Here is an 18,471-nt window from a genome sequence, read left to right on the forward strand (position 1 = left end):
CAGACTGTCTTTGATCATCCTGGAGGTGATCATTGGCTGAGCCTTTGCCATTCTGGTTATTCTTCTATCCATTTTGATGGTTGTCTTCCGTTTTCTTCCACGTCTCTCTGGTTTTGCTCTCCATTTTAAGGCATTGGAGATCATTTTAGCTGAACAGCCTATCGTTTTTTGCACCTCTTTATAGGTTTTCCCCTCTCTAATCAACTTTTTAATCAAAGTACGCTGTTCTTCTGAACAATGTCTTGAACGACCCATTTTCCTCAGCTTTCAAATGCATGTTCAACAAGTGTTGGCTTCATCCTTAAATAGGGGCCACCTGATTCACACCTGTTTCTTCACAAAATTGATGACCTCAGTGATTGAATGCCACACTGCTATTTTTTTGAACACACCCCTTTCAACTAATTCAACTAATTGCCCAATTGCACAGCCTTAAGAGCGTGCATATCATGAATGCTGGGTCTCGTTTGTTTTCTGAGAATCTACTGAACCTACTGGTAACTTGTTTGCCACGTAGCAATAAAAAAATATACGAAAAACCTTGATTATTCTGGTTAGTCACATTGTACTGCTATTATTTTGAACAAGACTGTATATATATATATATATATATATATATATATATTTAATTATTGGACAAAAAAGCTCCACAAGTAGTAACCTAGAATACTGTCTAACACTTGATGACTGCTCTGTCAAGCCCTCGTCGTCAGTGAGGAACCTGAGTTTGCTCTTTGATACCAATCTTTCATTTGAAAGCCACGTTTCTAGCATCTGTAACACTGCATTCTACCATCTTAAAAATATATCTAAATTACAGCACATAATTTTAACGACAAATGCTGAACAGTTAATTAATGCGTTCATGAGCTCAAGGCTAGATTATTGTAATGCTCTCCTGGGTGGTTGCCCTGCTCGCTTAATAAACAAACCCCAGCTAGTCCAAAACACAGCAGCTCGAGTTCTTACTAGAACCAGGAAGTATGATCATATTAGCAGGTTTTGTTAACACTGCACTGGCTCCCTATTAAACATCGCATACATTTTAAAATCTTGCTTATTACTTACAAAGCACTGAATGGTTTAGCTCCCCAGTACTTGAGTGAGCTCTTAACACATTATACTCCATCACGCCTATTGCGGTCTCAAAACTCTGGCCAGTTGATAATACCTAGAAAATCAAAATCAACTGCAGGCGGTCGATCCTTTTCCTATTTAGTACCTTTATGAAAAAAGGTTTTACTGTTGGTATTTATGAAAAACAGTAGCACAGATAACTTTCTGACATTAAAGGCAGAGTATGTAAGTTAAGGTAGATGTTGCTTGATGACTGTGAATGAGCGTGGAATCATGGGAGTTGTAGTCTTGACTCTTCACCTCTTCAGCCAATTGAAAGGAATCTGACGGACTCTGACAGAAATCATGTTCATGAATGAGTGAATGTATTAAAGTTTTATTAATGTTATTAATGTTAATGTTAATGCGTTATGAAGTAGGAAGCGCCGAGATCAAATGCTAATGAGAGAGACCAGCGCAAAACACCCTTCTCTGAGCTTTTATTCTGTGGGGAAACGGTGCTATTTTGCATGGTTAAAACAATCGCACTAATTACATTTGAGTAAAAACAGGATGACTAAATGACTGTTGCTAAATGACGTGCAATTAATTTGAAAACAAATTGTACAGTATTATGAAGAAAGCTCTCTCTGATTATTCTAGCCACTTGACAAAACAGTGTTGTCGCTGAAGCACGGTAAAAACGTTACTCAATTTGAATCATGAAAACAAGCAATTCAAACAATAAGGCTAAACGTGTTAGCACAGTGTTGTGCTATCCAATGATTCGACTACTAACAATAATTCGTTTTCTGTTGATAAATGCATCCAAACAGCTGCTTGTCAGTGTAATAATATACATATATTGAAGTGTATTTGGCATTTCCTTATGGAAATCAAGAGTCGAGTGGATATTACATTATTGACAGGTGACACAATGACATGGTCCATTGGTTAAAATAATAATATAATAATAATAAACATTTATTTGTATAGCACTTTTCATACATGAAATCCAACTCAAAGTGCTATATATTATTTATTGCTAAAATAAAAGAATTAGCAATATATAAACTCGATATCAATAAAGAAACCTTCACATCATATTATTCTGAAAAGAAAGTTTGAAAAGATATGTCTTAACCAGCTTTTTAAAAATATGAATGCTTGGAGCTTCTTTCACTTCATTAGGTAGTCTTCCAAATATCTGGAGCATATAGTGGCTAAAAGAAGAACCACCAGATGGTTTATGAACTACTGTATATTGTGACAGAAGAATAGCACTGAAGGACCTCAAACAACGATTTGGAACGTATCTTGACAGACAGTCTGAAATGTATTGAGGTGCCAGATTATGCAGAGTTTTATAAACCAATAAAATAACCTTAAAGTCAATCTTTTGATGAACTGGCAGCCAATGTAATTCAAATAAAACCGCTGAAATATGCTCTCTCCATTTTTATTTCATTAGTACTCTAGCAGCTGCATTTTGTATCAGTTGAAGCTTTGCTATAGAGCCCTTAGGTAAGCCAGTATATACAGCGTTACAATAATCAAGATGAGAGAAGATAAAAGCAGCCGATTTCACTTGATTTAAACATGGTTTGAAATGTGTGGGATAATTAAAAAGTACACAAGTCAACAAAATACATAGCATTGTTCTTGTGGTTTCTGGATATTATTAGCCTGACGTGGTCATACTCAATTCTAGTCAGAATATGAGTCTGAAACTGCTCCATTGGGCTGTGATTATGGGGCGTGTTTCAACCGAACCAGGAAAGACATCAATTGGATAGACCAACAACCAATCAGAGCAACGGAGCGACGCATTACGTTAGTTGTCAAATGTCAACAGAGCTCAACTGCACTGTGTTGCCAAGTCCACGTTTTTTTCTGCGGGTTGTTTTCTATGTCCGCGGGTTTAAGCGACTATTATGTGATATATAGACCCATGAGTGCGAATTTTAGCAGCCAATCTTGCCAAAATAACACACATTTTACCCCCCAAACATCATTTTTTTCCGGAGAATCCCTCGAGAAGCTATTGTTTAGGGCTAGTAGTTGGCGGTTTAGTTGTAAAAACTTGGCAACCCTGTCTGCACGCGCGCTGGAATAAACAATCTTTGCCGGTGTTGTAAAAAAATAAAATAATTTAATGATACACAGAGTACTTACCCAACATGATCATAATAAATTGTGATAAATTGTGAAGGTGAATGCAGATACAAACAAGCTCTCCGTTTAGGATTCGAACAAATATAATCCAAGCCCCTTTGATGACGTGATGATTACGTTACTGTTGATCATCTGGCCGCCATCGTCTAAAGCCTGCCCTGATGATCTCATTGGTCCGAACAGTTTCTGTTCAGAGATAATTACTCCTCTTTGGAGCGAGGCCAGACCGAATCGTCCGACCTAAAAATGTTGTGGGCAGGGGTAAGTTCGGCTGGCATCCAGGCTAGGATATTATGATAATTGTTACATATCCCTGTAAAATTACAGCCATTCATTTATAATAAATGTTAGCAAAACAATGGTCATTCCCTGTCTTTTGTTGAAATTTCAGATATAATGTGAAGACCTTTTGATTGAGCTATTTTATATACTGGTATTATTTATGCATATATAGACCAGGGAAGCTGCTTGTATTCAAAGCAGGTAATCAGTTTAGTACCATAAAGTTGCATTGTATGTGAAGAATGTGTGTTTTTTTGTTTTTGTTTTTGGTATTAAATGTACTTTCCCCAGTTGTTTAGGAGAGAAGTTGTACTAGGTCACATTACTGAGAAAATAATGGGTGAGTAGATTTATTTTATGTCCTCTAGTCTAGAATCGGGCTGTTTTCCTGATTTTATGTGGGTTAATTTTTTATATATTTTTTTACAAATCGACAAGAACACCATGCACCTGAGGGTAATAAACATGCCTGACATTTACAAAGAAATGTTTTGAGGTTTACACCATTACAAATGACCAATTACTACTGTTCTTCTATTTCAAGATTAAAACAAATAAAGCAATACAATGCAAATGATAAAGAAAATATATTAATTATGATTTGTTTAATTCTCGTGTTGAAATTAAGTTATTTACTTAATTGTTTGAGACATTGGCAGCCAGAGACAAGCCTGAAATGAACAATATTTTTCGGTTGAATTGCATGTCCATGCCTATGGCGAGTTGTTCACTTAGACCAGTTACATTTCTGTGACATTTCTTCTAAGTTTGCCAAGCTTCAATTATTACTTGATTAAAAATCAAAAGCCTATTTTCAGTGAATATCTAGAAGTATAAAAACCATGCACACAATCTGGAGCCTGGAAGTTTGCCATAATTCTGTTTAATTGTCATCACATCAAAATGAAAAGCACTGATAAGCAACCGTAACAGCAAACCAAATGGTTTCAACCTACTAGGCTGAACAGTAAATAAGGAACTGATACACTTCCCGCAAAAGGCAAGGCTGTGGGAGGGATACAGGAAGGAAGGGCATGAAAGGGTAATTAGGTTAAACTCTGAGCAGCTCTGCCTGGTTTACAAAGCATTTCTGACAGAAAAGCACCATTCACGAGATTAAATATAGGGCATGGGGCCTGGCTACAATACTATACAGATCCATCCCAACACACAGGAGCAGAAAAGCAATCTGTTCATTCTCAGCATGTATATTAATACATCATGCCTGGAATCATTTTTCCGGGAATTATTAGCACAACAAAACACAGACCTAGTGCAGAGCACTGTATCCTACTTTCACACGGCCAAATGTCCTGTCCTGCAAGTCCAGTGCTATATTACAAAAAAAACAGCAGAATAAATGTAATGCCACATGGCTGGATGAAAAGGCATCCTCAGAGGTCTATCATGATCTATCAGGGCAGCAATACATTTTTCAGTCTCAGAAAACCACATAGGTTCTGTTTAAATAGACATTAATGTCTTGGCTGAAAAAAAAAAACCCTATATAAATGAGTTTTGACTGTAACAGAAAATAATATATATTATAATTCTAAATAATTTATGATACATGTGAACATACATGTGACAATTCGAAATTCCATATAAAATGGTTTAACTTAAATTGTATATTTATTCAGTAATAATTATTATTATAATTTGATAATAATAATAATTTCACTTGGGATCATAATTATATCTGATTATTTAAAATAAAAAATAAATTTAAAAAAGAAGTATGCCGCCAAAAATAAAAGCACACCTCTCTTCAAGTGTTATTCCCATAACTGACATTGGCCAATTAATCTAATCCAAATGTGTATATACATTTTGAGAGCCTGATTACAAAAACAAAAGTCAAATTTACCATTTTTTTTTTATTTAATACGGAAGGCGGTCTGGCAAAAACGACATATTTTACTTTATAACGTTAAATATTTTTCTTACAAAAACCCATCGATTTGCTTCAGAAGGCCTTTATTAACAACTCTGAGCCGTCTGGATTACTTTTATAATGGATGGATGCACTTTTTTGAACTTCAAATTTTGGCCTGCCATTCCCTGCTTGGAAGAGCCAGGAAATGTTTTATTATAACCCCAAATGTATTAGTCTGAAAGAAGAATGTCATATACAGCTAGAATGACTTGAGTGTGAGTAAATCATGGGCTAATTTAGTTTTTTGAGTGAACTATCCCTTTAGGTGTATTTTCCTTTTAGAAGTAATCCCAGTAAGCAATTCAAAACCATCATGGTGAGCAGCACACATCTGAAGTGTGAAATAATCCATTATGTATCGGCTTTATCAGCCTAATTTTCCTATTGGACTGATAACGAAAACATCAAAAATTAACATATATCGGCCAATAGCGATATGGTAGCTTATATTGTGCATCCCTAAAATCAACCCGATCACACATAAATGCGTATAAATAGTACGAGTGTGCAATGTCGTGGAATGTATACGCCAAAACTAATTTTGGCGTGCATATGATAGGCTTTTTTTTCACGTGCATATGATACGCACTTTATACCGTGTATATATGACACGCGCTTGGGTAGGTTTAGGGTAGTGGGGTGGGGGGTTCGTATGTATAATACGCCATAAAGTGCGTATCATATGCACGCAAAAAACCACGACATTGCACACTCGTACTATTTATATGCATTTTTCGTGAATGTTGTCAATTGAGTGTTTCTTCATCTTAGAGCAATTTTGTCCCTAATGCATGTTTTCTTAAATAATCTACCAAAAGACATTTCAGCAACAAGCATGCTTAAGATACATTTCTAAGATATGATGTGCCAATAATGTGCATGCATGGCACACACAATACAAATATTCTGCTCAAGTGAAATTAGTGAAAACAATGTACTGTAATTGTGTCTAATGATTTTCATTTAATTGTATGTATTTAGGATGTTACTGTAGCTGTCAAATTTGACAAGAAAGTCATGATCATTTTCATATTCAGACAAAAATGACAGAACAGTCCTGTGATTAATATACTAAGCTATTTTTTTCATCAATAAATAAATTAAAAGAGGTTGTAATGAGCTCTTGATCACAGCAGGTTGTGACACAGGTACAAGTCTGATACCTAAATATTTTAGTAGGTAGAATTTTTACAGTATTTTACAGTACAGCAAGTTGTAATTTCTGATTTATAGGTCTAAAAAAGCAAATCATACAATTTTTAAACTGCAACATTATCCCTTGGTTAGGAATCACTAGCACAAAATAAATATCTGATATTTTACGGCAAAGTATCAAGAGTCAGCATTGACCCACTTAAGCCAGCATATGAATATTATACTCCCTGCTGAGAGAGCAGTTGAGGACACTTGATTTCAGGAAGGGGGTCTGCAGCTACTTCCACTGGACTCCTGCTATGTGATTGTCAAAGCCATCATTGCGTGCTGGGTTGGGCTCACACAAGAGGTCACGGGAAACCCCCTCTCCAGTGGGGCCAATTAGCTCTTGTCACATTAAAGTTAGCATGTCATATACACATTACTGTAGTGTTGCTGACTGCACTCCTTAACACCTGATTCACACTTTCCATTTTGCTGTATTCAAACAAGGCCTGTGCCTTGCAAACAGATGGGCCCGACTTTGAAAAATAAACAGTTGCGCCGAATGCACACAATATTTCCGTGTGCAATCTAGTGAGAATGCCAGAATAAATTTGTATACTTCACACTGTGAAACACTGGACCACCTGTGCAAAGAGATTACAATTAATGCAATATGAAATATACCTGGTATTGCTTTACATGTCAGACGGATGGTTTTTCTGGATGTTCTCTTGGGTTCTCATGGGGGGCCAAGAAATGCTTTGAGATTTTTTAAAAAGTTTTTAAGCCTTCAGCACTTCTCAAACCTATTTCAGCATTATATTATTCTATAGTCACAATCCTTCAGACTCAAGTTCACACATAAATATTGGTTTTGCACTAAAACAATGCATATCTGTTGACCAGTGTTGGGGGTTAATAATAACCAGTAATGTGAGTTACATATAACCAGACACATTTTTTTTTTCAAGTAACTAGTAAATTAACGCACTACTTTTGAATTTACAACAAAATTGTCCCCGGCTGCGGTTGGTCTCCATTCAGCCGACAAACAGAGGGAGCCCTCTCCCGGTTATAGCCATGAACTGTTTCTTCTATGGTTACGTCCTGTTATTGCCTGTATGAATAGCGCTCACCCTGTCTGAGGTCCTAACACCCCAGAATAGTGACGGGGACACTGTACTGTAAAGGACTGTCCTTCAGATGAGGTTCTGGCTTTCTGTGGTCCTTAAATATCCCAGGATGTCCTTCGGAAAAAGAGTAGAAGTGTAACCACGGCATCCTGGCCAAATTTGCCCAGTGGCCTCTGCCATCCTGGCCTCCTTTTACTGCAGTCAGTCGGATCCAGGCCGTATCCAGATCAGATGCTGGACCTGCGACTGGACATGACCAACGCATCCCTGAAGTGTATTTGGCTCACCGACAAGTCATCCTCAATAAACTCATCTCCGGTGTGACGACTCTGATTTTTCGAATATTCATATTTAATAATTTTTTACTTGACATGTGATCCTAAATAAACCAGACTGATCTCATGAAATCGGGTATGTATGACATGCCAATTCGTATGCCATTTTGGCGTGATATCAAGACAATCAAGTGCTATCGTTTTTTAGCGTGTTTATCAACGCCGTTTCATTCTATCCCCCTACACTGCCCCTACCCCTAAACCTACCCATCACACACACACAGCCCCTAAACCTACCCATCACACACACACAGCCCCTAAACCTACCCATCACACACACACAGCCCCTAAACCTACCCATCACACACACAGCCCCTAAACCTACCCATCACACACACAGCCCCTAAACCTACCCATCACACACACACAGCCCCTAAACCTACCCATCACACACACACAGCCCCTAAACCTACCCATCACACACACAGCCCCTAAACCTACCCATCACACACATAGCCCCTAAACCTACCCATCACACACACACAGCCCCTAAACCTACCCATCACACACACAGCACCTACCCATCAAAAGAAACATTCTGCATTTTTACATTTTCAAAAAAACATAATTTAGTATGTTTATAAATCCATTTACCTTGTGGACACACACACACATATTCAGACACATTTTGAACACGTAACTCAATCCCTTCCCTAAACCTACCCATTTGTGTATTATAAAAAACAGGATATAACAGGCAGATACGACTGCAGGCACAATTTATTCAGAAAGTACAAATATCCCAAGTGTTCCGAGGCCAAACGATTGATTTGTGTGAAGAAAATCCCCAAAAGCGATCAGTAACGTCGAGTCTAAGATTAATAATATTTTTCGAATATTGCAGCCAGAGCAACGTCAGGTCAGCTTTGACAGCGTTGGCTGTCGTGTGTCTCGTGACCAATTGCGTCATTACGTCAGCTTTGATTGTAAAATGCCATTGGCTCTCGTGTGTCTTGTGACCGATCGCATCATTCTAAACTTGTTGTGTATCATTTAAATGAGAAATATTAACGAGTGCGTGTGTGTTCTGTTCACAAATCACAAACACATTGTGTATAGTCGGAGGGTGGGCTTAATAAAATGACGGCAGAGTTGTGACGGTTCCACGTGCTACTTGAAAACAAAGAAGCTGGTGAACAACAGTCTTTCGAATCGGCTTTGGCCGCGACTCTAGAAGACTTGGAGTTGAGACTTGGAGTTGAGCTGCGCCCTCTACTGCACAGATGTGAGTTTTCATTTCCTTCAACCTGAGGCATATTCATTTCACTATTGATGTGCAAGGGCCTCTACTTTTTTTTAATTAAAAAAGCAAACAAGCAAACCCAGCCCAGATGAAAAAAATAATACAAAAAGTAACGTAACACATTACTTTCCATAAAGGTAACAAAGTGCAAGTTACTTTTTTAGGGAGTAACACAATATTGTAATGCAACACTGTTGTTGACCCATAGGTTGTCAATTTTTGCTATCTCGGGCCGCTTCCTTGAGTCTGAAGTGTGTTTGGTGTTTGTATGTGTCAGCCAAGTGGCTAACCATGCAGAGGGAGTAAAGAAATCTGGGGAAGAGAGATAAGCTTTCAGTTGAAATACTTGCTGAAAGCATTTCATCCAAAGAGCATTATCTTCAGACCATTTAGCCAGATAAAAGGTCTTTTCAATTACAATCAACCTCTCCAACATATTTCCATATTTGACTCAGTAACATATACATCTAGTTCACAAAATAGCAGTTTTATTATATTAGGAAGCATTAGATTTCCATCAGTGATTGTGCTGGCTTGTTCATTGCATGCAAACAAAAAATAGCTGTGCTAATTAAGGTACTATCTAAAGTAAATATAGTCGTTCAAACTTCATAAACCAGTTCATCAATAATAACAAAAGAGACAAAAGCTTCTGGTAAGCTGTCACTCCACACCTATTGGCTGTTTTGTGGTGTTGCTCAGCAGCTGTTTTATCAGAATTCTGAGACATTTAGAGCATTTCAATGGTGGCAGCAGAACCATAGTCTGCAAAAAGAAATATGATCATAAAGCCTCACAATGCAATTTGATGGAGGTTGGACACAGCTATAAATAATTCAGCACTTGATTTCTCCCCTGCAGCTAGACCTCTCCTGACGACTCTCAGCACCAAACACACAGTGGAGGCTTCAAAACCGCCACTCCACACCTGTCACAAACAACACCTCTCTGAGACGCTCCTTCCTCTCATGCTGGAGGACAGATGTGTCCATATGACTGACTTAAAGAGTCCTGAATCAATGTTACGCCTGTATGAATTTCTCCCAATTCTCTGATTCTATTCAGTGAGTGAAACACTTTAGCTTTAAAAAAAAAAAGATATGAAAATTGTTTTAAAAACCTGTTGCTTTAAATTCGGAAATCTAAAACTACATTTTCTGCATAACAATCAGTTTAATATTATCCAGAACAATGCACTTACATTAAAAACAATCAAGGAAATTGGTGCACACATCACTGTAATTTTCTTTTGCAAAGTTCCATGTCAGTATGAATGCTATAACGCCCAGTAAACATCAAGCAGCATAGAGCCAATATAAATCGCAGCATAGCCAATCCAAGTTTCACCAGAAATAGCGTGATCTTATCTGTTCCTCTACTATACATCCATGCATCCTTTCTCTCTTTCGCTCCTTTTATCTCTTCTTTTCACTCCCACAGCACATGAATAATGGTCAAGGGTTAGGCCTATTTCCCGTTCTTGCCTAGGGCCAAATGTAAGAAATAGTAATGTGCATTTGCTGAGTCCAATCAGGGAGAATTCTTCTGAAAGCTCATGCGTATGAAAACAGTGGGGCTGCATGCCAAAGCCATTTGAATAGCTCAAAACATAATTACTGTACCATCCACATAACGGGTTTTTAAAATGTTATCTTAAGAGAACTGATTATAAACTACATTTAATCTTGATGGCATGCTTAAAAAAATATTGCAATACTTATTACAATCCTAGATAATGAACATAACTAAATGCATTAATGTGCACATAGATAAACTCAGATTTTCATTGTGCGATTTACGTAACCCCACAAAAACACTACTATATTGGTTAAGGTTAAAGGTATGTTATTGTCTCACGGTTCAAAGAAGCATATTATTGAATTTGAAGAGGTTAATTTCACAATTTCTATTCTAAATTTTACACTTGCATGGCAGAGGTCTCATAAAACCAGATGTCAGCCACTGTACACAGCTTGTTACTTTGGCCCATGGTACTTATAAATCATAATCAATGTATAAACTGTTTTATTTGTAGAGAATGACAGTTAGATATTAAGTGGTCATGTTTGAAGAATTATAAATGAACCAATACAATGGACAGTAAGAGCACATAGGGAATTATCTGGCCATTCTACTGTACTGGAGTGCAAGGCAATTTTAGTCTCAGATACTGGTTTCTCATACTCCCACTGTAGATGAGAGACGATCTCTGAAGCTCAATCTCACTACAAGAAAAGATCAACAGTAGAATCATGTATAGCCGAGGCCTATCTTATTCAGTTGTTGTCGGCCTTGCCCACCACCGGTATACAATATAATCACGCAGTCCATCAGCTGACAGATTCATCAATTGCTGCACCTGCGCATATTCTCTCTCTCTCTCTCTCTCTCTCTCTCTCTCTCTCTCTCTCTCTCTCTCTCTCTCTCTCTCTCTCTCTCTCTCTCTCTCTCTCTCTCTCTCTCTCTCTCATCATGAACGTCGCGCGCGCTTTCTGTCTCTAGGCTTATCTGAAAACACACAAGACATCTCAAAGCACCTGACAACTCACATTTCACTTGCCCTTTTCTTAGAAACATGGAGCTGAAACTGGCAGATCACCCCTTACCCGGCGTGCCCAACCCTCTCCATCGCCGAGTTCAGCCCCGGGAACATGCGGCATTCAACTGCAACAGCGCGCCGAGTCTGAGCAAATGGATGGAGAAAAGAGAGCATGCGATGAGCGAACATTTACAAACCTCCGCGATGTGAGAGAGCTCGGTGTTCCTGACTGCTTTGAATTCGGCGTCTGGTGTGATGTGTGCTGCTCCGTATCGAATCGCACCCTCCCTCTCTCTCTTGTCAGATTCTCGCTCTGCAGCCACCCGCCCCTCTTCCACACCCTGCCATTAACAACTGAACCTACAGCATTAGGCCCATGTCACGAGGAGGTTTAAACCCCACATACTAAAAACAAAAGCTGTGGGGTGCATGTCGGTTTTTTTTTTTTTTTTTTTTTTTTTTAAACAGTAGGCTACGTTGCAGCCGGTTTTTAAAACCTTTAGCTAAATAAACAGCACAAGTTAGATATAGAAGTTAGCCAGAGCACATCAGCGAAAAGAGCCATAGCTTACGCCTGAAGAGGTAGTCATAGCAACAGTGCGCCGCTTCCGCACTTGCGTTTGACAGAACACCACTGCCATTATCTTCATAGATGTTGATATCAAAATCAAACTTTTAGGGTTTTGTTTAAAATACCATTTTGCTAATTACCATTTAGCTAACTGCGCCAAATTAACATTTGTGTTGTTCAAGACAGGTAAAGTATAGTTTCAATTATTCGAGCCATTTCGTTTTCGTTTTTTATTCATTATGTAAAAGTTAAATTGCAGCATTTTTGAAAATCTGAATGTAAATTCAAATGAAATTCCATTGCTTTGGCAGTGAGCATTTGTTTATTTATTTATTTTTGACGTTTTTTATTTTTTGACTTTATGATTAGCCTACTTTTATTTTTGATCTGCTGAATGCAATTTTGATCTGCGCACTACAGGCCCGACTAATTTAGCCTGATGCCCATTATATATATATAATGTGTGTGTGTGTGTGTGTGTGTGTGTGTGTGTGTGTGTGTATGTGTATACACACACACACACACACACACACACAGTGGGGAAAATAAGTATTTGAACACCCTGCTATATTGCAAGTTCTCCCACTCAGAAATCATGGAGGGGTCTGAAATTGTCATCGTAGGTGCCGTATTTATCGTATTATGTCCACTGTGAGAGACATAATCTAAAAAAAAAAAATCTAGAAATCACAATGTCTGATTTTTTAACTATTTATTTATATGATAAATGACAAACTTAAGACAGGCCTGGACATATGCTGGTTTAAGCAAGGGAACCTTCCCTGCCATGCATGATTTCAAACCATGACGTCTTACCAACAGCAAGAGTGTATTACCAACAGTAACCTTGGAAATGGTGGTCCCAGCTCTTTTCAGGTCATTGACCAGCTCCTCCTGTGTAGTTCTGGGCTGATTTATCACCTTTCTTAAGATCATTGAGACCCCATGAGGTGAGATCTTGCATGGAGCCCCAGTCGGAGGGAGATTGACAGTCATGTTTAGCTTCTTCCATTTTCTAATCATTGCTCCAACAGTGGACCTTTTTTCACCAAGCTGCTTGCCAATTTCCCTGTAGCCCTTTCCAGCCTTGTTAGTAGTTGGATTCTTACTGATTATATGGGGTGGACAGGTGTCTTTAACGACCTCAAACAGGTCCATCTATTTGGAGGTGGACATTTTAAAGGCAGACTAATAGGTATTTAAGGGTCAGAATTCTAGCTGCTAGACAGGTGTTCAAATACTTATCTGAAGCTGTATCATATGAATAAATAGTTAAAAAATCATACATAGTTTTTTTTTATTTTTTAGATTATGTCTCTCACAGTGGACATGCACCTACAATGACAATTTCAGACCCCTCCATGATTTCCAAGTGGGAGAACTTGCAAAATAGCAGGGTGTTCAAATACATATTTTGCCTTAGACTAGAGGGTATGCATCGACGTCACTTTCCCTCCGGAACACGCCCCCTCAGCTAGGGCTGAGTGGCAGAAGAGCTGGTGCGTGACTAGAGTTAAAGGGTTAGTTCACCCAAAAATGAAAAATCTGTCATTAATTACTTTCCCTAATGTCGTTCAACACCCTTAAAACCTCCATTCATCTTCGGAACACAAGTGAAGATATTTTTGTTGAAATCCAACGGCTAAGAAAGCCCTTTATTGACACCAATGTCATTTCCTCTCTCAAGACCCATAAAAGGCACTAAAGACGTCTGCATAATATATGAATCATATTTTGTGAACTATCCCTTTAAACTGCTTTTTCTGAACTGTTATGAACAGAATAGTCCTTTTCCTTTAACACATCCATACACACCTGACCTAGGGCCAGTTACAAAAACATAGCCATTATGTGAATGGGTTAGTTCCCTCAAAAATACCATTTCTGTGATTACTCACCTTCATGTCAACCCCGCAAGACCTTTGTTCATCTTTAGCACACAAATTAACATATTACTGATGAAATGCAAGAGGTTTCTGAAACACTAATTGGCAGCAACCTCAGTGCAACTTTCAAGGCCCAGAAAAGTAATACAGACATCGTTAAAATAGTCCACGTGATTCCAGTGGATCAACTTTGAAATGTTATGAAGTGACTGCAGATAGTCAAGGCACAACCAGTCTTACTTTTCCTATCAAGTAAGAACAATTCGCATTTTTATGTAACTGATGTAAAATAAGCTCTATGTCTGACTAACATATGTGGAGCCATTTTTTTGACCAATTTTTAAGGTGCTGAAATGGTGTTTAATATAGACAACACATTCATAAACAATAATGTTCCATGACACTATCTGTCAGCAACGTGGTATTATGTGCATTCAGCTATTTCAGACTTCAGTGTTTTTCCTTTCGGTCAGCAGGACCTTGTTGTAAAACGCGCTGTGTACAGTGATTACTGATCCTTCATTACCTCCTGTACATAGACCTGAACAAATATTACTGACAGGTGCTACACTGAGTAACACAATCAGTTCAAACAGAGCAAAACATGAATAAGCCATATGGGGTCTGATTTCAGAGGTCTGCTCTATTTGAAACTGGTTTTATGACATCATGTCTGTAACAAGAAAACAACGAAGTTTAGGTAGCTGTAATGGGAGCCACAATTTAATTATAATCTTAATATTGAGAGAGCCATGAGGGACCATTCAGAGATAAAAATCCATACTGAAGTTGGAATCATTTCAAGGTCAAATACTGTAGTTGGTAGGCCTTCATGACTTTTCTGGATATGTGTCACAGACACATTGGCCAATAACACAAAAAAAACATGAAACCTGTACAAAACATGCAACGTATTGCTTTAGAGTTGGACTTTGTGTGCTCATTACATAGAAATCATATAAAATAATATCCACACATTACCCTCTTACATAAGCCTGGAAAAAGAACAGGCATTATGCGGCTGATTGTGACGAGCAGGTCATCCATCATCATTAGGCTGTTTCACGCTGTCTTGAATTCAGAGATGTGAAGTTGTCAATATCCATGCATGTAAATAAGTTAATAAGATCAACAGCAAAAATAGATCAAATCCCTGCTGCATATGGAGCACCCACATCTGACTCATCATTTAATCTGAAGATATGAATAATATATTTCAAAACGCTTTTAATTGCCATAGTTATCATTTTTCCCATCTGTTTTTTTATTTTATTATTTTTTTTATTCTCTTCAGAATAGCAACAATAAGTATTACTTTAGGTACTTTACTTTTCTTTTGGATTGTACACACAGCTAAAGCTAAATAATGAGCATTAGATGAACATGGATGGGTTTAAAATAGAGACAAGGATATAAACTTATATCATTTGTGTTTAATGCATGTTTATAGCACTGCTAAAGGGGTTTTAGGCAGCATCTATATGCTCTGCTGTTTTGCCTGTGGCTTCTAGGCAAGCAGCGTCAGTTTTCAGTAGAGGTGGAGTTTGGCGGAGGCCATTCAGCTTCAGTGAGGTTGACACAATGCAGGCCTTTAGATGCGGCCTGTGTCCTCAGCTGTTTTAAACCTCATCTATCACTTCACTGGATGGACATAAAAGAAGACTGCTATAACTGCACCTACGAGACATCTGGTACTGTGCTCATTGTGACTGAAACATTATTTAGGTCAATATATTTGATAAATAATCAAACTAATCAATTTAAGCTACTGATATTTACTGTATGTAATTGAGAATATGTTCATTGCCGTCCCATAGACAGTGCAGCATATTTTGCAATCATTTTGTTTCTGAATAAGGTTTGTAATTATTCAGACATACTGATGATGATCATCAACAGTGCTTTTTAGAAAAAGGTTGCTCTCGCAGGGCAGGTTTGATTTTGGATGCAGTGTCACCATCTGGTGGAAACATTTGGTCTTTATATTTTCACGCAAACTGCTGACTTTCGTAACATAATGAAACAGCGCCACCTAGTGAATCAGTCGTTTAGATATTTACATTAATTTTGCATCTCTATTCTTGTCCTCATATTCCCCTTTCTATTATAATTAGATGATAAGTATTAAAAGAGTTAAGGACATCAACTCAACAATTGGTGAAAGCATTTTCTGATATACAACAGCTGAGATCAAACTTTATCTTGATTTATCTTGAGATTATTCTAAAAACAAACAAAACAAAAAAACATATCAAGTAAAATAAATCAGTATTAGTTTGAAAGGGATTCAACAACCTTGAAATGTTTGACTCCCACTAGTGTCATATTTAGGCTAAACCAGGCCCTTCCCATCCTTTATCAATACAAGGGAAATTTTAGTGGGAAGTACAGTGATACATCTCAAAACAATCCAACCTCTGACACTGCTAAGTAAATTATACACTTTTTAATCTGTGCTTGACTGCTGAGTAGTTTAGTTTACTTCATACAGAGAATCTGACAGGTTTTTGAACTTGAAAACAATCTTGTAATACAGCTGTGTTTTTGGAAAAACACATCTGGTGTTTCTTACGCTCTTGAGAGTAAAGTCTCTCAAAGTTTTTTTTTTTTTTCCATGGCCACACCAGTGCCATTGAAGAATTTAAAAAAAAAAAATTAAACAAAAAATAATAACTTTTAAGTGAACAGTTCTTAAAATAAATCTTGGTGTAAAGAACATCTTAATATTCTGTTGGATTATGGAAAGGATTTGAAAAGGTTCTTCATGAAACCACTGATGCCAATAAAAACCTTTATTTTTAAGAGTTTAGGTAAGTGTCACATTCAGGCAAGAAAAATGATCTTAAACCTAGTGAACTAACACTAAATTTAGCATTTGAAAGTTTTATGGTATTCATTCACAAGAACAATTTATACATTTACAGCTGATATTTACAGAATTATTGGCACCCCTGCTAAATATAATCAAAGATGGCTGTAAAATAAATCTGCATGTTTATCTTTTGATCTATTATTCGGAAAATTCACAAAACTCTAACCTTCCATTGAATAAAAAGAATTGAAAGAGGGGTGTAAATCACATTATGAAATAAAAAATTTCTCCAAAACACGATGGCCATAATTATTGTTACCCTTTTATTAAATACTTTTTGCAGCCGGAGAACACCCTACAAGAGATCAGAGGCCATTCCTTCATGAACCTCTCCAGATCCTTCAGATTCCCAGATCCGTGTCTGTGCTCTTCTCTTCAGGTCATCACTCATTCTCTCTAGGGTTCAGGTCAGGCAAAGCTTCATCTTGTGTTCAGTGACACATTTTGTGTGTTGATTTTGATGTTTGTTTTGGATCTTCATGACCTCCAGAAAAAAAATAGGCCCTCAACATTAAATATCCAGCGGTGTATTTAGTAGTGGGCATGGGGTACTTTTTATCCCTGTTTGCACCAGACACATCTGGTGGGTTTGCCACAAACACAGGTCCTGTTTGAAGTTTCAGACGTGACTGAACTGAATATGCTCGAGTGTGTTTCTGGATGAGCAAGAAGGATTTTTTTTATCCCCCCCCCCAAACAACATGTGGTGATGTAGGGGTTGTTTGATTTTTTTTATGCTTTCTGACCCCAAGACTCAACTAATCTCTGTGATTCTCCATCTGTGATCTTGGAGAGTCTTCATCCACTCAAACTCTCCTCTTCGCCAAGCATTAGGACGATATAGACACACGTCATCCAGGCAGATTCATAATATCTTTAGTTGATTGAAACTTTTTAATTAATGCCCTGATGGTGGAAATGGGGATTTTTAATGCTTTAGCTATTTTCCTTAAAGCCACTTTCTATTTTGTGAAGCTCAACAATCTTTTCATCAGAACTATTTTCTGTGGTTTTACTCATTGTGGTGAATGATTAAGGGAATTTGTCCTCCGTTTCCTCATATTTATACTCCTGAACAAGACGTCATAGCTGGACAATTTCATGTTTCTAGTTACTCTGGTGTGCTAAAAATGTAATTATTAATGGGAATATAGGCCAGAGATAGTTTACTCATAAACAATTCTAAGGGTACCAATAATTGTGTCCAACGTGTTTTGGAGAAAAACATTCATAATGTGATTTTCCCCGGACTTTCCATTCTTTCACTTCAATGAAAGGATAGGTTTTTGCATATATATATATT

General features: G+C 37.6%; 1 protein-coding gene across 2 annotated transcripts in view; it reads right to left on the reverse strand.

Moving 5' to 3' along the window:
* Positions 1–12,193, reverse strand: part of cplx2b (complexin 2b) — a 32,159-nt gene extending 19,966 nt beyond the window's left edge. The window contains exon 1 of one of the 2 annotated variants that reach the window (XM_067458048.1): positions 12,037–12,193. The gene's annotated coding sequence lies outside the window, so the exon portion shown is untranslated. Of the gene's footprint in view, positions 1–11,906 lie in introns of both variants that reach the window. The other variant, XM_067458050.1, reaches the window with a different exon arrangement.
* Positions 12,194–18,471: the final 6,278 nt, after the last annotated feature.

The sequence above is a fragment of the Pseudorasbora parva genome, chromosome 11 (assembly GCF_024679245.1).
Source record: "Pseudorasbora parva isolate DD20220531a chromosome 11, ASM2467924v1, whole genome shotgun sequence".
Taxonomy (NCBI): Eukaryota; Metazoa; Chordata; class Actinopteri; order Cypriniformes; family Gobionidae; genus Pseudorasbora; species Pseudorasbora parva.